General features: G+C 36.4%; 1 long non-coding RNA gene across 1 annotated transcript; it reads left to right on the forward strand.

Annotated features, from left to right (window-relative positions):
• On the forward strand, positions 1–25650 carry LOC139076480 (uncharacterized). Its single transcript, XR_011528129.1, has 4 exons — positions 1–788; positions 7343–7473; positions 19887–20016; positions 25413–25650. It is a non-coding gene; the product is annotated as an uncharacterized lncRNA (long non-coding RNA).
• Positions 25651–26239: the final 589 nt, after the last annotated feature.

The raw sequence follows: 26239 nt of genomic DNA on the forward strand, positions 1-26239 counted from the left end.
TTATTCAATGCTTTCCCTGGTGTTGGATACAGGATTTTTTTTTCTGCCCTTATGAAGCTTACAGTATAGGAAGGAGAAATGAAAGCAGAAGAAAGAGTAGATATATTACAAGAGACAAATAGCAGTTCAATAAAATAGTCAACATATCAAACAACTACTGTAGAGTGGAAGAGCTCTAATTCCTCAGATGCATCACTAAAAACTGATACGTTAAAAACTTTGTGGAGTTTGTGTGTCAGATAAAGGAGTACAGACTCAGAGAGGAAAAGATCACGCACATGTAGAGGAAGCCACCATGCCACTGACCAGCGGATGCTGACTGACTGATTGGTCCGTCTCTACTACGACTAACCAGTTAGTCAATGAATTAATGTTTAAACTTTCTTGCATAAACTTTTTCAGAAGCTATTCCTTTCTCCTGCTTTATCTATGATCTCCCACTCTAACTTATTGTTTTTATGGTATTTTTGTATCCTAGAGTTAGGAGTGGTGGTTATCAGTGACTTAAGGCTGGGAGATCTCGTACATTTAGATTTCATGGAAGCTTCTCAATCAATATAAAGATTTTTGGTCACACCATTAAGAAAACAGCAGGGCAACACAGAGAGAAAAGCCATGCTTCAGAGGCACAGACTTGCTTGACTTACCTTGAAGTTTTATGCTAAATCGTTAACACCTTCTAACAAATCTCTCTTTCCTAAGGGATATGTTAGCTTCTCATACTTTGGTTTAATGTTCCAGTGACAGCTATATAATCTGCCAGCGCACCTCCAAGGCAGCAAGACAAGGTGAGTGTTTTCAATTACTTTTTAAGATCTTTGATGATACAGCAGCACAGTCTGGTATCAGTCCTCGGTCATTTTCAAGCTGGCTTAAACTCAGTTCATCATGTTGTCCTGAGTTGCATGTATATGTATATAATGGCATGTCCATATGGTCATGAATTACCAGAACACAATAAGAACCGAGATATGTGTTCTCATATCATTTGTTACATAACTAGTGATTATATCAATCGACTTGTAATTAGAGTTAATTGATTTATAATGTAGTTTTTGTTATAAATGGGACTTTGACATTAATCACTCCTTTAATGCTTTACATAGGTTTTGTTTTAGTTGGGTAATATTACACAAAACAGTTTTTGTATGTTTTTTGGTAACACATGTATCCAAGATGAAGCAGTCTATTCTCATAGTCATATATCTCTTCCTTACGTGATGTAATTATTTTTTCTAGAAATTCATAAAATCATTTTTGCATTATTATTTAGAGAAATTCAAGAAACTTAAGATAATCAACGTGCTCATTACTTTGCTTAAAGTTCCACTATTTCTGTTTTTATGAATGTCTTAAAATGAAAGCTTCTTTAAAGAATAAATTATTCATTTAATGAGAACATTAAAAATAAGATGTTTTTCTTCATAGAATTAGATAAATTGCTAATTAGTTTTCTGATTTGCTGAGGTCTGGATCTCATTTAATATTTCCTGATTCTGAATGCAATATAGTTTTATATACTTTAGTTAAAGAGCTATGACAAGGGGCTAAATACCACAGCAATAAGCAATTAGGAAAATTAATCTGTTCAAAGAGAAATTAGGGGCAGAGCAGTGAAGAGTTCACCTCAGAATGGCAAACATTGTCTAAGGAAAGCAGATTACTAAAATTATATTAAAGTGTGATTATACATTGTGTAATAATATTTATTGTTGCCATATGTTCCTACCTCTTTAGTTTAGCAAGATCCACCACAGATGTCCCTACTAAATCCTCTTCAGTCCACGTACAAGATAAAACTCATGTCTGGATCCACACTCCATATGAGAATTTTCCCTCTCACAGATGTTGGAGAAAAGATCTTATTTTCAGTGCAGAACACGGGTTTGTGGAGGACTATGTGGAGTCTAACGAGAGAGAGCCCAAAGCTGCTTAATCTCAGCGTCTCTCACTCCCATCCCTCTGCTCTGGGTCTAAAACGACTCTTCGTCTCCACACTCTTTGAATGTGAACTGGTGAACACTCCAAATGGTGGTTGATCTGAGGAATAAACTAATTAGCTATTCCACAATATTGAAGGTAAACTGGAATAGTGACAATTGTTTAGTGACTTTCTAGGTATTTCTTGAACATAAAAAGAAAACCAACATCTTGCTGTCAGTGAGAAGCAAATAAACAAAAATGTAGCTCATGTTCTTTTATCTAAGTCTGTCCAGTTTCTTAGATTGGGCTATTTAGATTTTTGTGATTATTTTTCTGTCCATGTTTATCACCTAATAGTTTTAAGCTAGTATTTAATGCCTCTCATAGAAGAAAAAAATAATTCTATTCTCATAGGAGAAAAAATAACAGAAGATGGAATCTTCTGTTCCTCACTCAAAAGATAAAACTTATTAAAGAAAACAATCCTAAATACAACTCGATTAGCAATAGCCAACACTGTTTGAAATTTTCTCCATAAGATCGGTTGCTTCGTAAGTGCATATGCCACTTATTTTTTGAAAAGAACTATGAAGTTGATTATTTTACAGTGCAGTAGCTTATATTCCTATATTCTAGCTAAAACTTAGCAAGGAGGTTTGTTATATCCTTATAAATGTCTGCCCTTTTAACATACTGTAAATGCATTCTAAAATTTGTGTTGGGTTCTGGTTGTTACGGGGAAGAATTAATGCATTCTATTAAATTTAACTTTTGCTGAAACACTCTTACATTGGCTACAGCTCAGAGCTGTAACTGGAGACTAGCTTCCGCAGCAATTAAGGAAGAAAATACCCAGCTTTTATAATCCATCTTTTGTTCTGGGAAATGCCTATACTTAAATCAGTATGGCGTTAGACAAGGACTTGTGACCATTAAATATTTAATTTCATCAAATTTCATCCATATTCTGTGCTTTGACAAGCCCATTATTGCATAGGTATTATTTAAATAAGCAGGAACGTTTCAATTAAGTGTATACTTAAATTGGTCAAGTGATTATACCACATCTCTGCTCCAGAACCTGCTACACTCCTCGCAACATATAGATTAAAATACAAATTCCTCAGCCTAACACGCCAGTCGGTCCACCGTCTCCCTAAGCCATACTCTAAATTTACCCACCTTCATCTCTTTTCAGAAGCAACTGCCTGCTCCCAAAATGCCTTCCTTTCCTTATTTATTTAAACCCTACCAGTTCTTCAAAGTCCATTTCAAATGCGATTTAATCCACGATATCCACAACTGGAATTAATCTTTGGATCTTCCATGTCGATCCTTTTCCAGTCCACCTTCTACTGGTACCATTTATGAGAGTGCCTGCTTCTTACCTCACACCATCCCTAAGATGTTAAAAACGCGTTCAACAGGAGCATAATTTGAACTCTGTTCTTATGTTTCTCTCTAGTTTTGTGCCTTGGGCAAAGCAGGAGCTCAATAAATATTTATATAGTTAAGATAGACAATACCTCCATTAGACTCAGGTAAGAGGGACCTGCCCTGCCTGGACCTCATGTTTTATGAGCCCCTCTATATCACAAACACATGCAAAATTAAATGTATTAAAAAAACACACGGGGAACTCTATCATTAGGATGCTTCACTTAGCAGTGGCACAGCACAATTCATGGTCTTAAACATCTGCTCTGTATCCAAAACAACTCGGGCCCCACAGAAATGTTTCTTTGTGTCTCTTTGCCCAATGTCCTCAAGATAAAACAGTCGTGTTGCAATGCCCTAAGTTTTGTAGGTTGTGTGGCAACCTGCAGCAGAAGCACTTAGGTTACAAAGAAGACATATTAATTAATTTAAATTATTCCTCTCAGAGAGCATGAATACAAAGGACACTTGCACCAGAAGTGTTGTTTCCTAGTAGTGCCCATCAGTCATCTTCTTGTTTCTCTTTGTATTAAAGTTAATGACTTTCATGAATTAGCATATAATTTGCAATAGCTAGCACATGGCAGTGGAAAAATATTTTGCCATATAAAGCAATTTGTATTATCCTTAAATTTGTATATATGTAGGTGTAGATGACACTTGCACTAAACATAATACTAATTATTTACATAGTCAATGAGATGGTCGCAGAACACTAGAATCAGGAATTATTTTATCTGAACAAAAATAGTAAGATTTAAATCAATTTTAAAAAATATTAAATTGAAAATTTGAGTTTTGTTTAAGTACTTTTGATTTATTTATATCCATTAATAATTTGTTTCCTTATTTTTAATTTTAATAAAGAATTTGAAATAGCTGGAAGAAAATAAGTTTTTAAAAATACATTAAATACTTTAAATTTTTTTATTTTTCACTTTTATGTAAATATATTTTTATAAAAATAACTTTGATTGTATACACTTTAGCAGGGGTTGCGGTGGCAGAATCCAAAAGATTTTTATTTGTGTGGATGTTTTTATTTTTGTTTTTTTTTGTTTTGGATGTTATTTTAGTTTTACTTTATAATAAAATATTCATTTTTTATTTGAAAATATGTATAGAAAGGCGCACATATGTATAAACATTACCTATAACCCGATCACTTACATTATTTAAAATTTAAATGAAGACTGGCTAGTTTCTACTACTATTAAGACATTGGTGCATAGCCTTCCAATCTTCCCAGATTTCCTGAACTTATATAGAAATGTATGTGTACCAGCACATATATGTCTTTAAACAAAAAATTGAATCGTGAAATATATATTCATCTGCAACATACTATCTCCAAATTTCCAAAAGCAAAATTATAGGGAGATTTTTTAAAAGAAAAAGTTTCTTCTAATTGCTCTAACCTTCTGCAACTAATATCAGAACATAGTACTTTGATGTTAAATTCATCTGGTTTCTTTTCTTGCCTTCTGGAATTGGCCATAGTCTAGATTTCTTTCTGGAACCGAATTCAATTACTGATACTCTTCCATGCTAGTACCTGTCTCAGATTATTCAAGATGTTTTTTGGAAAGCAACTGACATTTAGAAACTGAGCCCCATTTTTGGAGCACCATAAATACAAACCCTAAAATAATCTAAGGAATAAAAAAATTAATTCCTCAGTGATCACCAATAATGCCATGTGAAGCCAGAGGCTCCCATAAGAAAATCTGTAGACTTTATAAAGAAGAACAGACCTAGGAATTTTCAATTTTGAGTGAAAAGGAATGATCATTTTCTGGCCTAAAACTCTATCTTTAGTCCAGTCACTGGCTAAACACGGCCACAAAGCACAGCAGAGGGGAAATTCGCGAAAAGGAAATGTCTCAGGTCCTCCAGCAGTTACGTCTTACTTGCACCACCAGAAGAGAGGACGGGGAGGATCTGTGGATAGCTCGTTCCAAAAGGAGGATTTCACCCTGAACTCCCTCCTGCATTTAATCAACTGCATATGTTGTTTATTGCTCCAGCGCCATGAGCATTATCGCTTAATTAAATTGTTTCAGTCTTTGGCTATCATAAATGCCACATCTCTTTAAAGCCATGTTTTATTTAGTTAAAGTTTGTTTTATCATCCACAGAAAGGATTATTAAATTGAACGGGTGACTATTTCAACTCAAGTTAAAATCAATAATATTTAGCTGGGCCTTAGGTGCTAAATTCTAAAGCCCCATGTTTTTTACTTTGCTGCAGCCCTGCATCTAAACATCACTGACGGTTCTTTCTCCCGGGTTCGCCTGTGATTTATGGCTCTTCTAGTAGGTGGGGCGAAAGCTTCAAGGCCTCTTACAGTGTTTAAGCTTCTAATAATCACAGGATTTTCGTTTCTTACACTTTTTGAACTGAGACTGCCTTTCTCAAATTTAGAAACTCATAAAAAATTTTTTTTAAGTTCAGAGCTTAATCTTTTTCTAAAATAGTTAATACTTGACTTTTAAGGAAAAAAATGTCACTCTATAAAACATGTCCTCAAATTTCATATAAAACAAAATCGACTTATGTCCTTGGATAAAGATTTTTAGCTCTTCCTTATTTCTTCATTACTCCAAGATGACCTGATGAGAGATGAAGTCTGAAAACTTTGAGTGGTTTCAAACATTAAAATTTTTCTAACAGCAAGCTTCTCATTCATGAAACTATAACTCACTCTTTGAGAAACAGTGTCTCTATTTTCCTATTTAATCCACGTAATGAAAGTGCTTATAAATAACATTATCAGAATGTTTAATATCAAAGCATAAATGATTATTAATTGCTTGAACACAGAGAAAGTTTGTCATTCAATCACTGTAAAAATTAGTTTTTATTATGTTGGGCATGTTGGAAACTAATTATCTAAATAGGCATGATTAAGATTTCACCAAAAGACATCCCCCCAAAATTAAATCCATATTTTTTAAATAAAATAAACTTTCAATCTAAATTATTGCTAACCTAACAAAAAAACAAATCACCCAATGACTAATTTGAATTACTGAAATATGTTTTGCCAGAAATCCTCTTTAAGAAGTAAGGTGCAAAAATTCAGTTTCTGTGACTGTATCACAATGTACTTATTTCTTTTTGCTCTTTATTATCAACATATCTCGATAAAAATAAATTAATTTCCTTAAAATTATGTTAGGAGTTTATTTACTGAAAACATGACATGAAAGAAATTTGAAAAATCCTTACAGTGATTCCTTTTTAGTGTTTTTTAACTCATTCTGTCCATTCAAGTTCAATGTAAAAAGTAAATGAAAACACTACACAGACAATATATTAAAACTGAGTAAAATTATACTGTGAGATATGTATTTTAAATCTATTTTGAAATTTTAGAAATTAGAAAATAAAGCATTTACTTTTAACAAAACTACACGTCTATGTAATGGTTTTTATATGTTTTGAATCTTTTACTCTTTTAGTTAATTGGAGAAAAGATCTTACTACAAAAGAGTAGCTCATTTAATTATTCTCATTTATGTAAATGCTACTTGATTATGCAAGCTACGTAGGAAACTCCTAAACATAATTCTGACAGATATTTTCACTTGCCATAAAATTAAAGTTTGGTGTGAAAAATTTGAGAAGGTATATTGAGAATTTGGCCTCCCTCTCACACACTTATAAAAGAAGAGGGATTGATTCCCCAAAATATGAAACCCAAGCCTGAAAGAATTGACTATACTATTTTAATCGTCATTAGTAAGGATTTATATCTAAAAACTCAGAAACACTTCAAGATTATTGACTTATACCAAAGGATGTTCAAAGTCTCCCTTTTCTTTATTTTCAAACTTCTATTTGTAGGGAAAGGAAATAACCTTTACTGTATAGTAGGTATAAAAGGAACCAGATGATTCATCTCTGTGAATCTGCTTGTTGAATTTGATGGATCATTCTTAAAAGCGACGTTGCTAATCTTCAGGTTTTCTTTTTTAGGTTATTCACAGATCAGTGGGTTTTCCAGCTAATACAGGTCTGATGCTCTTCTGTCTTCACACATGGTATTCATCATATCTTGACAAGAAAAGACCTTCAGTCTACAAATAACCTTCACTGAAGTAAGACATGTAAGTGGGTTTCTTTATGAAAGATAGATTTTATGGCTGAATAAAAAACAACTGTAGTTAAAAAGTGTCATTGCATGGCCTTATTTGAAGCTTTTTCCTTAAAGGAACTTTAATGTTTGTTGTTGAAACTACTAATAGACCAAAAAAAAAAAAAAAGAAAAGTATTAAATTACTTTATCATTAACCACAAACGCAAGAGGAAGGGTTGATCAGCTCCGTATTTTATCATTCTGAAGCGTTCAGCCTTTAAAATATTTAAGCATCCACATTAGTTCTTGTCAAACTAGCACAAAGCAGTGCATAATATGACCCGTGTGTAGGAGCAGAACAAGATAAGAGGTTATAGTCGGGGTGAAATTTCCACAATGGAATTGCCCTGTGCTATAGATAATAGTTTGGCTTCCTGTTTCCAGACAATTACTAAATGATGTTGAATGTTTTCTTTATGTTTTCACTTGGTCATGCTAAGGGAGAGAATCAAGTTTAGTTGCTACTGAACTATCAAGGGTGAGACAATAAATTTGAGGCATCCTACACACCCTGTATTATTCGATATGGCCAATTAGAAAAAATAAAAGGTTGATTAAGTTTCATGGTGTCAGATAGTGTGATAATTTGGGTTATCATGGTATAAATCACAACTTTAAAGGAAATATTAAGAACTTTCAAGCTGAGCAAGAACCAAAATGATTTCTCATTGAAACTTGTCTCTGAAGAAACACTTTGCATAGAGCCTACTGTGCACTGATGGAAGGCATAGCTGAGAGACAATCCTTCAAACATCCTTTAAATTCTTCCCTTTGCCTTAGCAATATTAGAGAAACCTTGTATAAACCAAAACATATCAAAATATGATTATCAATGAAATTAATATAGAGCATTTAAAAGCACAAATTCTAACCCTACTATGTGAAATGAGGGATGGTAAGGAGGAATTCGGTTGCCAGGAGGGGATTAGACAGTACTAACAAAAAATTCTCCTAAATTTTAAACCCCTATTTTCCATAGGCATTTATTACAAGGCTATCCTGTCCTTGGCTAGCTTTTAAACTGAACAGTGATCCAGGAAAAAAAATACTATTAATGAAATACAAGGAAATTTCACAACAGTAGGCATATGTTTAGTAAATCTACCCCAACTTTTAATCCAGTTATTCATTCTTTCATTCATTCAACAAACACTGAAGTCCTGATATGCATGAGTTGCTGGAGAAACAATGGTGAAAAAGATAGATGTGAGGCCTACCTTCCAGGAGCTTACAGTATGATGGGAGAGAAAAACAATGAATGAAGATTAAATATATAACAATTACAGGCTGTAATATGCAATGCATAAAATAAACCAGGTGTTGTAGTGAAACAGACTGGTTAGGGTGGGTTTCTCTGAGGTGATGCTATTTAAGCTAAGACTTAGATGGAGAGGGAGCTAGCTGATACCTGAAAACCAGGAGAAAGATGTTTCATGCTGAAGAAGCAGCAAGTACTTGGAAAGTTCTAGAAACTCTGAAACTTAGAAAAAGTCAGTGTAACTGAGGACTTAATGACCAAGATAGGGTGCACAAAATGAAATGGGAGAATTGCTTAAATCACATCAGGCCTTGTAGGCTGCTTATGGTAGTCTGTTTTTAATTATATAGGAGGATCTGAGAAAATAACCAGCATTCAAAGTGGGTGAGGTAATATATATTTAAACACTTGAATGTAAAACAATATTACAGATATGATATTGGATAGTTTAAAGTATTTGGTGACAAGCAAATAAGGGTATAATGATTGAGCCTCTTTCTTTTTTTTTTCTTCTTTTTCTCCCCAAATCCCCCCAGTACATAGTTGTATATCTTAGTTGTGGGTCCTTCTAGTTGTGGCATGTGGGACACTGCCTCAGCATGGCCTGACCAGCGGTGCCATGTCCGTGCCCAGGATCTGAACCGGTGAAACCCTGGGCCACCACAGCAGAGCACGCGAACTTAACCACTCAGCCACAGGGCCAGCCCCGGGCCTGCTTCTGAAATAACTTTACAAATGGAAAGTTCAAACTCTCTGCTTCTGCTTGCCAGAGCTCTTTGTATTTTGACATAAGGAGCAAGGATCAGACTTACCTTTTTCCATATGTTGTTTCAGACAAGCCTGAGCAATGAAAAGGCCAGGCTAGGTCCTACATTGAAGTCCCAGGAGCTGCCGAAGATCTGGGGCTTCCACTTTACTTTTATTATTCATTCGTTCATTCATGCAAAGGCCCTTTCTTGAGCACTTAATATGTACCAGGTGCCGTCCTAGACACGAGATTCATCAGTGAACAAAACAACAAAGATACTTGTTTTCAGAGAGTTCCTGTCCAGTAGCAGGAGACAAACACTAAATATTAACCGTAAGAAATAACTAAATTATATAGTAGTCTAGAAGATGATAGATGCTGTGGAACAAAGACAAAGCAGAGCCAGATAAGGTAGATCGAGGAATCAGGCAGGAAGCGGTTATAGTTTTAAGTCAAATAATCAGCACACATCTCCCTGAGAGGGTGACGTGTAAGCAAAGACGTGAAGTTGATGAGAGGTTTGCTAAGCATCTGAGGGCAGAGCATTCCAGGCAAGGCCCTCAGGAAGGTAGGCCTCGTGTTCTGGAAGAACAGCCAGGGGCTTGAGTGGCAGGAGCAGCATGAGTAAATCGGAGAGCAATTTTGCAACCTCGGTGCTGGTGAAGTGGAGCCCCCAGAACTGTGATAAAGGAGTGGCTTAGAGCAGCTACGTGGCAAGAAGGAATGGTGGTTAGGAGACGTGTTTTGAATTTGCATTTTGACAGCAAGCATGTGGTTTTACTTAGAATTTTTGTCACAAATTAATAAGAATATAAAAATATTCTAAAGATTATTTATTCACACTTTATATTTTTCTTTTTTTTAATTATCATTCTTTAAGGATGGTCGTACCACCACATCCCCAGCTACCCCAATGTGCTCTGGCTTGGTTCAGAGTCTTTCTAAGGACTGTGTGTCTATCTGGTTAAGTAAATACTGGTTATGAAGCAGTGACAAAGATTCTTACCTTGCCCAAACTCTAATCAGACTCCTCTGAGCTCTTTTTTTAACTAGTCCTTGACTTTTAGACTTTCTTTTTTGTCTCTGAATTATCCAGTTTTACCAAGAATCCTGCTAAGATAGTTTAGCAGAATCTCCCATCCTGCAGATCTGATCTCCCTCGATATCTAATCGGATTCCTCCTCCTCCACCATCCCCAGGTGATGTCTGATCACACCGACCTGCCCTCAGCAGCAATCCTGTTAGGTTTAGCCAGAATCTTCCTTCCCCCGATGTTTCCTCTTAGTAATTTTCCATCCACTGACTCCCTCCATACTCCTTGGCTATGAATTCCCACCTTTCCTTGTTGTGTTCATAGCTGGGTCTAGTCTCTCTTCCTCCACTGCAAGACCCCATTACAGTGGTTGCTACATCTGTCACGATGCCCTCTCCCTTGAATAAAGTCTACCTTGCCACTCTTTAACGAGTGTCTTGAATAATTGTTTCTTTATTGACAGTCAAAATGATAGGGAAGCCCAAGAAGCTGCCCAAATGCTAGAACAAAGATAAGCATAGTAATCACTTGGGAAAATATGGTGAATCCTTGAGAAAATATAAGGTTGTTAATTAACAAAATAGAAGGTTTTAAATGCACATTCAGGTGCATCGTGTGCCAAAATGGCACAAATAACTAAAGAGAAACCATGAAAATAAAACCCATGTAAAACAATGTCTCATCTATCAATGTTCAACACTCTATTTTGATTTTCTTAATTAAATTTACCCATTACAGTCAAATTGGGGGTAGGAGTGTTACTGTGTTTCAATATTGTTAAACAAAGTGGAAATCTTTTCATAAATTGTCAACTCGAAATACTCCAAAAGAAAGTAGATAGTTCCATGAAGCAAAGTGCTTTTCTCAACAAACCAACAATATGTGTTTATTGCATTGGAGCCCAGGACCACCACATGCGATTATAGTAAAAGCTCTGCCTTATTTCCATCTGGCAATGAGAACACAAGATGTTGTGTAAACTACCAGAAGAGCTCTATTTCATTGTAATTAAAATTTAGTGTTACACTTAAGCAATAAGGCAACTCCAGGAGATGTGATTATCATGAGATAATGACCTTGGAGTGTTGCAAGGCATACAAGGAAGCAAATGCCTCCAATCCTCTAGGGGGCAAGATTATTTCTACATAACAATCTCCACCTCCTCTTGCTCACCCTCCCCTGCCCCTGAAGCTGTATGATCAGTGAAAGAGGAAAGCTTGGGATTAAGAGCACCAATGTGATTTCTGCGAAAAGAGGACATTGGGGGACTGGTATATGACAAAGTTGGCATTGTAGAATGCTGAAGCAGCAGCTCCAAATGAGTTGTGTTGTTTGTGCAATAATTATGCAATGGCTTTAGAATTCTCTGGACACAGATAGAACTGTCAGTGATGTCATAGGCATGTAAGTAATCCCCAGCAAGGGCACAGATCTAACCTTTTCCCCCTGTTTTGGTTTCATGATTTCCATTTCATAATAGCAATAAGATATGACAGGTGGTGCAGTTCTTGAGGGTTTATTATACTTCTTGGGTGGTTGAAGCCACTCAGCCTTTGGCCTGAACCTCTCAAGACATCTGAGATGTATAATAATTTCCCCAAAATGCAATGCCTGTCATGTCTTATTGCCTAATTGCTTTGTACTTACTAAGTAATTCTTCTTAAGTGAATGCAGATAACAGTACTTACTTTATAGTTTACTCTATGCTACTAGAAACTACTTCTACAAAGGGATAATATGAAATAATTTCTGCTGTAATGACTGGAGGAATATTCCATTATATTACTGTTATAAACCCTAAAGTGAAAGGTCACTTACAACTTTGGGAAATGTTTATATTTTGTAACAATTTGTGGGAGGAGAAAATGATAAACTAAAATTCAAGAAGTCAATATAAAATGAGATTATCCTCAATGACAGCTCTTTGAGGAGACAGGTACATCAATTATTCAAGAATATCTCAAACTCTTCTATATCAAAGAGGTGAAAGTGGGAGCTTATGTTCTAAGTAATATTTTTTAGTGATAAAAAAAGTAAACCAAACATAAGTTTTATAAAAGGGAAGCATCGAGGCATCAAGGAAAATATTTTAAAATAGTAATATAGAAGGGATTTGTATATGTAAATATATAAGTGTGTATGTAAAATACAGGATTCATGGACAAACTGAAATGGTAAAAGAGTAAAGATGTAAGATATTAGGGGTTTTTTCCCAGTAGAGGAGGCCCTGCGAAACAGGGATGAGTCTGATTAGCAGTCTATCCCAATGAAATTTAGAGTTTCATTGCCATTTACTTCATTTCACCCCTGTATAGTCATGTCCCAGTAAACACCCTCAACTCTCCACTTAAGACAGAGTAATTTTTCCTTCTGTTGAGGCTGCATCTAAGGTCACACTAGCATATAAGTCTAGAATACTTTAGTATAAGTTTACATATTCTTGAAATTCAGGAATATCTATGAAAAAATTAAATCATAGGCAAAATATATGTATATTAATAAACATGATATATTTATACAAATCAATGAATATAAAGTTTGTGTTGCTATACTGTCCAAATTAATCCCTATAACTAGGTGATGTAGGTACATGACAAAATAATCCATTACATTGAGGGGTCTTAGTCCTGCTGAATACTTTCAATGCCACGCCCTGAACCTCCAGCAAGTCGACAGTCATTTCAGTGTAGGACGAGTGCGTGCACAGCTCAAGGGATGGTGGCAGGGGAAGGCTCAGTACTCTCTCCAGCTGGCTTCACGACCGCGTCTCTGACTCACCCTTTCTCTGGAGAACCAACTAGGAACTTCAACTCCCATCCTCTAATTGACCAGTCCTATGACCTTGCCCAAGGTCATTTGACCTTTCTCAATCTAGATTCCATCTTTTAAAAAATAGACAGCAACATCAGCCCTATCAACTTCACAGAGTTTTTGTAAAGATAAGTGAAAGAGATTATGGAGAAATGGTTTATAATTTAAGTGCTAGTCAAATCCATTTCTGGTATTGTGGTGGTTGTTATTATTAATTTTGCACTTGATTAAGCATGGAAAATGGGTGATAAACACGCTTAGGCACAACCTGGGGAAAAACACCAAACTAAAGAGGTAAAAGGTGTGTGTGACTAGAATAGGGGCCACATTCTTCCTTTTTTCTGAAAGTGTCAGGTAAGGGAACAGGAAAGATCAATTTTTAAATAATTATAATTAGACAAGTTTCCAAAAAGATAAACACAAGAAAAATTCAATTACTAAGTTTCTCCTATGTTGGAAGGTATTTGTCGCCTCTTGGTAGAAGGTGTGGCTGATTTTGGCCTCTTCCATGAAGCTTGCCTTAATTGAGAAGAAGGTAGCAAATCCTTTTCTGTATTATTACTCTGTGTCGACAGGAAACGTTCCAGTCACTTACTATCTAGCTGTGTCTTTACCTATACACATTTTGCTATTTTCATTATTATGTTGGCCTGACTTGTAGATTCTGTTGTATGTTCAAATCAGTTCTATCTTGGATTATAAACTACAGAGCAAGAAAAACACCTGACATAGATCGTTATATCAAGAAGTGTTAATAAATGTTTTTGATGATAAGGAAAAAATCTTTTTATTTAAAAATTCATCTGTAAATATTGTTATTTAGTAAGCCAACATATTCTGCACCACAATGTTAAGCATGCGTTTGCTTCTCCTACTATATATGCGAGGAAGTCTTTCTTGATTTATAGTACAATTTTATCCCTGTATTGAGTATAATTATTTTGTTCCTCTTTCTATTGAGTATAATTTTGCCTACTACTAGAACTCTTTTTGGAAAGAACCTAGATTATAATTGGTAGTTTTATTTCAAATTCCTTGTTTAAGATGCAGTCTGACGAGCAAGTACAAGAACACAGAGGAAATTCTCCACTCTCTCCAACATAGGTAGATTAGCTAAGCATAATTTGAGAATAGATTTAGGTGAAAAGTGAACTCTTTCTTCCATTTCTCTCTCTTTATTTTTTTTTTTTCACTATCAATAAAGAGTTCAACCTCACGTGATTTCTTAAAATTGTTTCCTTTACTTTTCTTTCTTTTTTGAAAGGAACTGGAGTCTTGAACCAAACCTGCCGAGAGAAAGTAAAATTATAATTGTCTACTGAATGAAGGCAATTTAGAAGGTAAACTAGTGTAATTCCAGCTTTCTCAAATCGTTTTTCCCCAATGGTATTTTTTTTTATGGAGGTAAGAGATAAAATTACAGAGCTTTTCCTAAATCAAGTACACCCTTGACAGGAAGTGTTTATTTACCTCTAGGAACTATTCAAACACAGTCTCTTCTGATACCCACCCAAGGGAAAAAGTGCCACCATTTTTCTACAGGCCAAATTTTTATTGCACAAAGAAGCCAGGTTAATCCAATCTAGACAATCCAATCTAGACAATTAGTAGCCAACACCTGTCCACTGACTATCTACCTATCTATTTATATATGTATGTATATATATATATATATTCTTTTTTAGAGGAAGATTTGTCCTAAGCTAACTTTTGTTGCCAATCTTCCTCCTTTTTCTTCCTTTTTCTCCCCCAAAGCCCAGGTACATAGTTGTGTGTAGTTGTAAATTCTTCTAGTTCTTCTATGTGAGCCACCGCCACAGCATGGCTACCGACAGATGAGTGGTGTGGTTCGGCACCCAGGAACTGAACTCAGCCCACCAAAGTGCAATATGCCAAATTTTAACCACTAGGCCACCAGGGCTGGCTCTACCTATTTATATTTTTTAATGTCATCTGGACAGAACACTGTTTAAAACATGACAACTCATTCAGGCAAGAGAACCACAGTCCCAGGCTTCTTCTGCCTTAATCAGTAGAGTGCTATCAACAACCTAACACACACATTCAGCACCTCATCTTGTCCCTGAGGTGATAATGACCTTTCTTGGTGGTGATGATGATAGGGGTATTGCTGCACAGCAGCATTATTGATGTAGCTATTTCGTGGTTCACCATGACTCTCTAGTTTCTGAAACAGCTGTGCTTTCCAGAATGCTCTGTTCTTTCAAGAACTTTCCAAACAGTTTAATACACACATTCTGGCCTTTTTATTTATTTTTTCATGCCACTGGTTCCCATTGTCTAGCTCACATCTAACATGGTGACAGATATTAATTACACATTTGCCATGGGATAAGAAGGTCTTCAAAGATTTCCCACGAATCCTCATAATAGCTGCTTGAAGCTTTGTTGTATTCCCTGGCACCAGATGTCATTAGTGTGAGACTTCTTTTATTAAGAGTCCATCTGCACATTGACTCCTTATAGGTCAGAGATCTTTCAAATATACTTCCTGTATTTCCTTGAATTAAAATATAGAATGTGGGTGCTTAAACTTCAGAAATATCTTTACACTTTGTGGTGTTGTCATTGTTATGCACTCTACTTAACGGTAAATCTTGATGGCTGCTATGAATTCTAACAGTTAAAGACTTCTAGGCAGGGACATTTAGGATATCTAAGAAATCTCTATAGGATTCCCTCCATGAACACAGGTGCTATTCCATACTTACCTATACATTGTAATAGCACCTGGCATTTTCAAAAGCTAAGTATTTGTGACCATGTTCACTGTTTATGAAGAAAACTGAGGTAGATTTAAGCCTCATTTCTCCTGGGTAACTTTAGTTTGCTTTTGTCATAGAGAATTAGATGGAAATCTTTCTTTGGCTCTGAGCGTGAGAAGTTCTCCCAATAAAATGATATCACAGTTCCATAGGACCAGATTTTTTCCTTCCACTTTAAGGATGTTTTCTATGGGAAACAATAGAGTAAGTCAATCATAAGAGGACTCCATTAATTACTACACTAGTGACCTGTCATTCTCATGGTCCATGGTGGGCACTTGCTGATTTATATATCTATTCATTAACAACTGTGGACTAAGAACTTAGAGATGCTTTAGGGATTTAAAGAGTAGAAGATTCAACCTAGCTCTGTAGAAGTGTATTTTCTTTTTGCATGACTTCTTTTTTCTCATGAAATGGTTGGCTTAGATTTTTATAGACAACCTCATTTTGTAAAGCAAAAAATAAATAAATAAAAGTCTAGAAAAAGAAGTGGAAGAAATACTCTAAGGAAAATAAATGCTTCAAATAAAATGACACAGATCACAAAATATTTTAACAGAATTAAAGTAATAGAGTACCACAAACAAAATATATTCCCTGTTATCCAAGGCACTGACAGAACAGAGATTGCAAAAATCATCGCACCTATAAACCCAAGACATTTTTTAAACAACTGTTTAAAGCTCAGGTCCCACTAAATCATGAGTCCAGGTTGCTAACAACAAGAACAAAAATGGCAGACTGGGGCTTCATCTCCTTTAACTTCCTCTCTTCAACTTCACAAACTATGAAAATGTAAATAGATAGGCAGTCAGTGATAGAAATAATTGACATCTTACCAAATCCACAGATTGCGTTATTAGACTCTAAAAATACTAGAACCAGATTTAAAGGTGATTCAACATCAGAATATAATTTCAACAATGTTGACTTGAGCTTCTACTGTGCCAGCCTTGTTTCTCTAGAGTCTGATTCAGCAAGTAGAATTCACTGGAAATTGCATCTTCAAAGTCTTCACCTTCATCTCGGAGAAGTGAATCAGTCTAAAATGAATCTCTGCTTACATAAATGACTTCCTCCTTTGCCTTGCTGAAGGAAATGAGCTTATCAGAATCAGCCTAGTGACAAATCCAAAAGTTTCTTGATGAGATCAGATCATATAGTTCCAGTAAATTAGCACGTACCAAATACAGTATCTGCTGAATCTTCAGTATTCAGGCTCCTAGCCATTGTCAGCAGTAGAAAATGACCTTCAAGAAGGCTGCTTAAACTAAGACTCCTGAGTTTAATTGAGTCTGTGACTAGATTCAAAAGTGTTGAATCTGTGTTCAACTGCTTCACATTGAGAGTCTATGTCCTCTCTGACTTCATGAATATATTTATTAACTATAGAGAAGTGTTAATACACCAAAAAGTCCAAAAAGACTTCTTCATGTTGCATTCTAATGTTCTCAGAGTTCCCTTTGCTGTAGCCTCTAATTTAGAGCCACAAGTTGGCAGAGGCTGAACCATAAGACCCTTCTATGACTTCACCACCCAACCTGAGTCCTGGGTTCCTGTCAACATTTTAAAGTTACTTTCTTGGTCAAAGAATTTCGTGAAAGAGGAAGAATATTGAAAGTTGTATGTAAAATATATTTTAATAAATGTCAATTCATTCAGAGATCGTGATGTACTTTTGATTTTTGCCTCACATAGTTCTAGCTCATTTCATCTGATCTCACCATCCAGCAAAAGCCTGATCATTTATATCTGTCTATCTATCTGTATCTATATTTATATATATATATATATATACACACACACAAAAAGCAGTTATATTAAACAACATATTTATTATATATTATATATATAAAACAATTGGTGAGTCTAGGTAAAGAATATATGGAAGTTCTTTGTAATTTTGTGTTTTCTATAAGGTTCAAATTATATCAAAATTAAAAGCTAGTCCCTCTCAATTAAAAAGTAATCAAAATTGAGAAAGAGAGATGAAAACTAAATACAACATATGGTCCTGAATTGGATGCTGAACCAGAGAAAAAAAATTTCCCTGAAGGATGGCAATTGGTGAAGTTTGAATAAAGTTTGTATATTAGAAAATAATAGTTATCAATGTTAATTTCCTGATCTCAGTAATCGTGCTGTGGTTATATAATTCTTGTTCTTATTCTTAGGAAATATTTAGGGATAAATTGCCATAATGTCTCCAAGTTATGTTCAAATAGCTGAGAAATACACACACACACACACACACACAGATTGATAAACCAAATGTGACAAAATTGTGATATGTTAAAAATGAGTGAATCTAGTTAAGGGTATACAGGAGTTTTTCTGCAATTCTTGCAACTTTTCTGTAAATTAGAAATTATTTCAAAATAAAATATGAGTATACATATGTATATTTATTTGTGAGTTTCTTTCGTGAAATATTTTAAAACTAGTTTGAAAAGACAATATAGTCATACATAAGTCTCCTATAAGTTTCATGTTATGCCAATTTACCATTATGAAAAATTAAAAATCCCCCTTCCTGTTTCCCATTTCCCAAAACAAATGTGTTCGCCATTGTTCTCTATGTGTCATAGAGTATTAATGTTTATATAAAAGGCAAAAATACTAACTTTCATAGTTGATAAGATTTCCAAACTATATAATTTTTGTTGTGACACCATATCTTAAAAAGCACTTTTTAAAAATACTAAGCTTCTTTCAGCATTCTTCTACTTGTAAAGAAAAGAAAAAGAAGAAAATAACAATAGTGCATAGTTGTCACACAAGAGTCTGTTTTATTTTCCAAATATTTGTCAGGAAATTTCCCTGGATTTGAAAAAAATATTAAAGTCCAAATATCTCATTTGTAAGATAAATAAGTAGCATTTCAGTGAAATATGACTTAAACTGTGGGAACACAATAGAGAAAAAGGGAGGTCTTTAAGGAATATGAGACATAAATCTCACGGCAACATTCTAATGTTTTGTGCCCAGAGATTCCCAAGGGTTTAATTTCTCTGGTATTTTCTTCTTGCCTTATTTTGAGCCTAAAAGCATGCTAATAGAGTAAAGTGGAATCAGCCAAAATAATTTTCTCCAATAAAGGCAGATAAATCATTACAAGAGAAAACACTATGCATGTCAACAGCCAAGATTGTATATTGACGCCAATATTACTAGGAGTAAGCGCTTGACTCTAGCCTCCACTCTAAAACTTGGGTCTACAAAGACCTTTAAAAAATGTTTGGGGGGATGCTGAAAAGTTGACGTCAGTCTTTTTACTTTTGGGCATTCAAATGCTGCTATCATTTGACACATTCTGCTCACAAACAAGATGAAAGATTCAGAATAGCATCCAGTTGTGTCCCTGAAGCTCTATGAAGTCCAAACACACCAGTAAGAAGTTCTCTCACTGAGCCTCAATCCTAGAGACCACTGAAAAGTCCTGCCTTGCAAGCCAAACATCTTGGATACTTGTATTTGGAAAAAGATGAGCTCCATCGACTATTACTACTGTCCTTTGAACTTGGTACCACAAAGCCTTGACCATTTTGTCCCAAAAGATACTATACAATAAGTTGCATAAGGGAAAGGAAAGTAAGCATGAGATAGTCCACAAAGTTCTTAGGTCTTGTTTTCTGTCTGGATATAGGATGCATGCTTAATACATTCAAGATTAGCAATATTCCTATTAAAGAATAGGATATCTGCTCCCAGTTGTAATTGGATGTCATTGCTGTCCTCCCTGCAGGGTGCGGATGACTGCCCCTTCAGAAACAGTCATCAGGTCATGCTCATGGAATGCACTAAAAGGGAGAGAAGGGGAGTGGGGAGTTAACCACAAAGAAACGACCTCAGCAACGGAGAGCTGAAAAAATAGTGTGAGTCTTATTGTCTTATTCAATTACTATGTAATATTATTTTGAGTAACAAAAATGGGATATTTTTTTTCTTTCTTTCTTCTCCTCAAAGCCCAAAATGGGATATTTTTGAAAACCCCTTTGTATAATTTCTGCCTCCTAGAATTCTGACCATTTTGTCTCACTGCCTTGTAAAATAATCAATTAACTGGGTAAGACAAAGGATTTTCCCCTGATCTTTTCAAGAATCCTTGAAAGGTATATTTCTCACCAAGGATCTCAAAAGTGTATTTTTAGCCAATGCCAAGAGTCATTACTCAGAGACTTACATTTCACAAATGGAATCAACAGCCTAAGGAGAACATATATTGGTGTTTGGTCTCAAATAAAATATACGACCATAACATAAATGTTATATATATTCTGAGACAGCTTCTATGACCACCTACCGAAAATAAACTCTTAACCTATCTCTTCTTCGTCATGGCATGTACCATTCTCTAGAATTACATCAGACGTTTCTTTTCTTGTGTATTGCCTCTCTCCTCCACTAGATGCAAGCCCCATGAGGACAGGGACTTGTCTTGTTCAGCCTGGCAAGCACAGCATAAGAGCATGCCTGGCCCTCAATAGATGCTCAGAAAGTACCTTTTGGACAAATGAATGATGGCTCTCACCAATATGGCAGTTAAACACAGAACCTAAGTGCTCCAGACGATGAGTAGGAAGGTTCAGACATTCAAATGTCTGTCTTGCATGTGAAGTTTACACCTGTGCTCCACTTACAGACTCGAGGATGCAGAGCACAGAGTCTGTGAGAGAAAAGTCCATCTTAAAGTGAATTTCAGCCCACTCTCCCGTGACTTTTGTTATGATTTTGCAATTCTAGCAGGCCCACAGAGGAAGCTTCACAGCACTACTGCATTTTACAGCAGGGCTTATCCGAACCGTAGGCCACTGGTGAAGACGGAATTAACGCTAGTCAATAAATCAATGAAGATGTCTTCCAGAATATTGTTTCGTGGTGTCCTTTGCTGAAGTGTTGAAATGGCTATGAGCTCTTCAAAATTATGGCCTAAATGTTCCTAGAAGTTATGCTGACAATGTGCAATATAGCTTTTCATGGGACTGAAAAAAACAAACACCTTTTAAAAGCTTATCTTCTACAACAACGTAGGGCAGAGGGTGGGAAGAAATACCTCTTGGAAAAGAATATTCTTCAGTCTTTGCGTGTAACCTTTATGAAAACAGATAGAGACCCTCAGGGAACTTTGTATCTATGAGACTCAATGTTTACAGAAAAATCCAAAAATCGCTTTCAAACCTGAGTAACTCACTTCCGTGAAACCACAGAGAGTCTGATAAAACCTAGAGAACAAACAACTAGAAAAAGGTTTCTGATCCACGGTGCATTTTAAAGTATTCTGAACAGTAATGTTCTACTCCAAGGCTGTGATTTACAGGCCTCCCTAAATCTGGTCTCCAGAGCTGACTTAGGCTAATTTCTAGATCCTACTGCATCTACTTAGATCTTGTTCCCCATATATTTTGAATGCTAAATGCAAAACATGTACACTATTGGTGGCTATATTTTAGGTGGGAATGCAATTCTTCCCCATAGTGGCAATATAGCATCCTCTCAGTTATAAATATCTTCACTTCAATGAGAAAAGATGATGAAATTCTTTTTGAAGACTCTCAAAGGGCTTGCAGATTTTTAAAAATATTACCGCCACTTTGTTTGGAAGAAATACAGTTTGGTCGTAAAACCATCATTTGTGACTGGATTTATGAACATGACAGGCATTTGCATGCTGTGCGTGAAAACTCTGCACCAAAGAGTGGTTTCAAACAAGGGAACTGTTGCTAGTCAGAATTTTCTCACCTGTGTTATCATTCGCAAATTTCAAGTTCTCCAAACCTGTTGAAAATAAATGTAATTCAAAGAATCTTCCTTTGCATGGACAGTGTCTGTAAACTTCAAAATTCCTCATGCCCTCATTGAAATTTTTCCAGTTAGAATTGTAAATTCCTTTTTATATATGCCCCAAAGTGCTTTCTCTTTTAAAGTTGGATCAGGAGAAAAGCATCTTTCTTCTTAGTTATTCTATTTGTGGCATGCTAAGCATTTATGATCTATCTGTAACTTGCTTAGAACATGTTATCATCACTGAGCATAGTACTAAGAAATATGTTAATAAAAAAAAGAATTGCCTACTAAACCTAATTCATTTGTTCAACAATCTTGATTAAGCATGAGAAACTGTATCAGTACTGGATTTTTTTTACAAAAGTAAGAAGATGCTTTAAAGAAGTTTAAGTTTAATATCCTATACTATAAATTAGAGGGAGATCAGGTTAAAGTAAAGGTACATGTGATATTTTATGCTAAAAAAACATGTAAAGGGGCAACTAATTAGGACTTGGGGGATCCGGTAAAGCTTCCCGAGAAGTTGTCATTTGTATTTGGTCTGAACAATTGGTAGAACTTTGATAAATGGAAAACAAGGAAAGTGGAAAGGTCTGACTCGGTGATTCAGAGGCCTCTCTCAAATCTGCTAGCGGGCTCAGATCAAAATTTCATGAAAGCAAATGCTTCAGACTGATATTGAAGATGTGAAATGAAGTCCAAGGTTTAATGTACACTTCTCAAGAACTGCAGTAAGGTAACCCTTAAGGAACTTGGTGATTGACTAAATTACTTGTAGTGAAATAATCTCCATAGATTCATATTTTAAACACCCAATGTTTATGCACAGAGAAGGTATAAATTAAGATTCCATATTTTGAGCATTTTCTACTGTACTCCTTAAGAGAAACAAGAATTCCTTTATGAAATAAAATACCAATGAGAGTACATTTGGCAGAACCACTCCATGCACGTGTAAAGCAGCACCATCACCACCGCAGTTGCTTTGGTCCCAGTGCTTTATCCTGTCAATAGGAAAATCCTTAATGTGCTTCACCAGTTATGAATACACAGTTATCCTGACAGCCATCTTCATGTAATATTCAAGATCGCTTTTACAAAGTCTCAGTTATAATATTAGCCTGAGATCTAACGCTTGCTCTTTATTTAAGGGATGATGAACTTGATTTGATGCTTTCTCTGCTGTGAGCCGATTCAGACTCAGAATTCTCCTAGGCAGATTTCCCCATCTTTAACTGACTGTAATCTGAAGCTGTTACTAGTCAAAAATCCTGTTCTTATCAATTACTGTTCTACACCACCAGTTTTACCCAGATTTAACTCAAGAGATATTTTCATCAGCTATCCACCAAGTATTGCGCCTGACCTTTGAAATTTTGTAGCCACTGAATTCCCATCATGCAGAAAGGAAAGGAAAAACTGTCTTAAAAGCTCTATCTTGGTTCAAAAGAGAAAAAAGAAAGCTATTCTATGACATTAACTGTCTCAAAGCCCTTTTACTATTGCCAATCTACGCAAGATTGTTGTGATGGAGTTTACCAGATTGAAACCCATATTTGAGAAGGAAAGAGGGAGGGAGAGAGGGATGGAAGATGAGAGGGAGGAAAGGAAGGAGAGAGGGAGGAAAAAGCTGTGGCGGAATGTAGGGAAGCTACAGGGAGAATGCAGGGCCCAGGACTAGTAGGAGTGGATGGCCATTATCATCCCCAGGCCTAAAGGAACCATGAGACAAGGGAGGCTGTGACGAGAGGGCCACCTGACAGGGCCACCTTAGGTTAGGGAACACAGCCAGCCTTTGGCAACACTGCAGGCGGAGAGCCAGGAGGATAAATACTCCAGCCTCACTTTTTACCCTCTGTCTGATGTTCAGCTTGTGCACCCCACTGGTGAAACTCAGTGGTCAAGGAACCAGTGGGCAAGGAAGCCCACTGTTCTGTTCCCATAAATCCCCCCCAGAAGCACAGAGTGAGGCTCAGTAAGTAGCATGGAGAGTAGATCTAGAGGGACTAACAGCAGAAATCCAGCACATCACATTAGTCATATAGATTAAACAGGTTATTGCAAACAGAAGATTTATGAAGAAAAAAGAACAATAGCAGGGGAAAAAACCCAAACTCCTTATTTCATTGATAAGGACTTTTTGGCCCTAGAGTTTTCCAACACAGAAAATTCAATGATTTTGAATAGCACATACTCTTAAAATTATACCTGTACACATAGATACAGCAAAGTAGAGTATGCTAATTATTACGAACTCAAAAAGTTTGATTGGGAATTGACAGATCAGTAACCTTTGCAGGCTCTACAACAAAAGGTGGTATATATGAGGATCTTGTTTGAGGCTAACAGGAGGTAAGAAGTTTTGGACATGTAGACACAGGGAGAGGTGAGGGTAATAAATAGTGCAATGTCTTTCCTCTCTTACAGGTTTCTTGGCTTTGTTTTGAGCTGTGATGGAGTTACTAATTTAAGCATATTCACTCAAATGTGCAAAGAAAAGTAGTGTCTTTATATTTTCTATGCCTATCTGAGCTTATTTATAAGGTCCCAACACATTGAGTAGTGGGGGAAGGAAATCAACTACATTGAGTAGTATAATCCATTAATTCCTATCAATCTATCTATTTGAACTTTTTTTAAAGAAGTAATTTAGCCTATTTTTCCATATATGTCCAACCTGTCTGACTTCTCCCACCACACCCTGCTTTTCTCTAAGATGGCAGGTGGGCCTGTGGAGAAGTGAAGTCTAAAGGGCCTCGTGACAGAAGGAGGAAGTGGGAATCACATGCAGATCTTTCCACTGTTCAGCAGCAGACGTGGCAGCTGGTAGCCACTGGCCCCCTCACGAGTATCTGTGGTCAGTTCTCTCATCATTTAGTCAGGGTCTGTGATGGTCCCTGCTGACCAGGCCCCCACTCACTCCAGTGGGTACTGAGAAGCCCTGAGATGTGGCTGTACTCCCCCTTGGTCCTGGTCCCAAGAAGTCTACACCACGGGCCTCAACAACAGGCCGGCTTCATCTTTACTACCATGATTCCCTCTGGCGAGCTTTCCATTCAGATTCTGTTATCTGTCCCCCTTCAGAGTCCTGTCCACTCCATCTGAGTACAAGGTACAGCTCAAGAAAGCTCAATTCACACCTCCCTCCGCGAAGCACATGTGCCCTTCCTCTGAGATATCTCCCAGGGACACCTTCGGATAGAGGCAGCTCCAAAGTCACAAAGGAAGAACTTGGGTCCAGAAAGAGATCAGGATGTCTTCCTACCTTACCTCTCCGACCTTGCTCTCCCCTTATCCTTCCCACAATCCCCAATGCTGGCAGAGTCAGCTTCTCTCTACTTTTCATTTTGAGATCTCCCCATAGAGTAAAATACCTAAGCTGTAGTCAAGGAGTTCTCAAAGTGGGCTCCAGGGAACCCCCTTCAGATCCCCAAGATCAAAACCACTGTCATAATACTATTGTGTTATTTCCCTTTCCCTCTTTTAGGAGTATCCAGTGGGGTTTCCCAGAAGATACATGACATGTGACATCATAAAAGACTGAATGAAGAAGCAGATAGGAGAATCCGGCTGTCTTCTGTTAAGCCAGACATCTGCGAAAATCTTAAGCAGTGCCATTCTTCTCACTAATTTTTCCTGGTTTCAGAAAATATAGTTTTCGTAATGAAAATATATTATTTATGTTAACATGTAATGGGTTTATTATTGACATATTAAAATGAACTTGTGAATAAATATTTTTATAATTTCTCAGTTTTAAGTTGTGTTAAGTAAATATCAATAACTCACATAATCAAAAGCTTTTTGAGATCCTCAATAATTCTTTAAGAGTTGAAAGGCATCTTGAGAACAAAAACTCAAGTCCTGCTGCTCTAGTCTCCCAGGCTCACTTCTTGACATATCAAAAAAGTGTTATTTAGAGACCCCTCCACAAAGCCACAGCCTTACTAAGAGCTCAAAACAATCAACAGTGACGTAAATGCTCGCGTTCCAGGCAACATCAGGGCTGTCCCTCCCTGGGCAATAACACTGTGGTTCACACTTAAAGGTGAATTGTTGAACATAATGCAATTCGAAGAGGGGATTTAAAAAGTCCTGGTTCAATATCTGCAAGATTTTGCCCTTGATACTTTCCTGTGAGAGGATTCGGGAGACAACGAACCAAGTGTGAGATTCTGGACTCAGGTGGTGTCCCATCAGGGGCCCAAGTGACAAAGGGTGACTGAGAACTGGAGAGCAGACGTCCTCTTCCCTGTCCCTGCCTCCCAGTATAGCTCTTTGAATGCTCCAGGTGGCACAGCTGTGGACGGCTCC

The sequence above is a fragment of the Equus przewalskii genome, chromosome 16, assembly GCF_037783145.1.
Source record: "Equus przewalskii isolate Varuska chromosome 16, EquPr2, whole genome shotgun sequence".
Classification (NCBI taxonomy): Eukaryota; Metazoa; Chordata; class Mammalia; order Perissodactyla; family Equidae; genus Equus; species Equus przewalskii.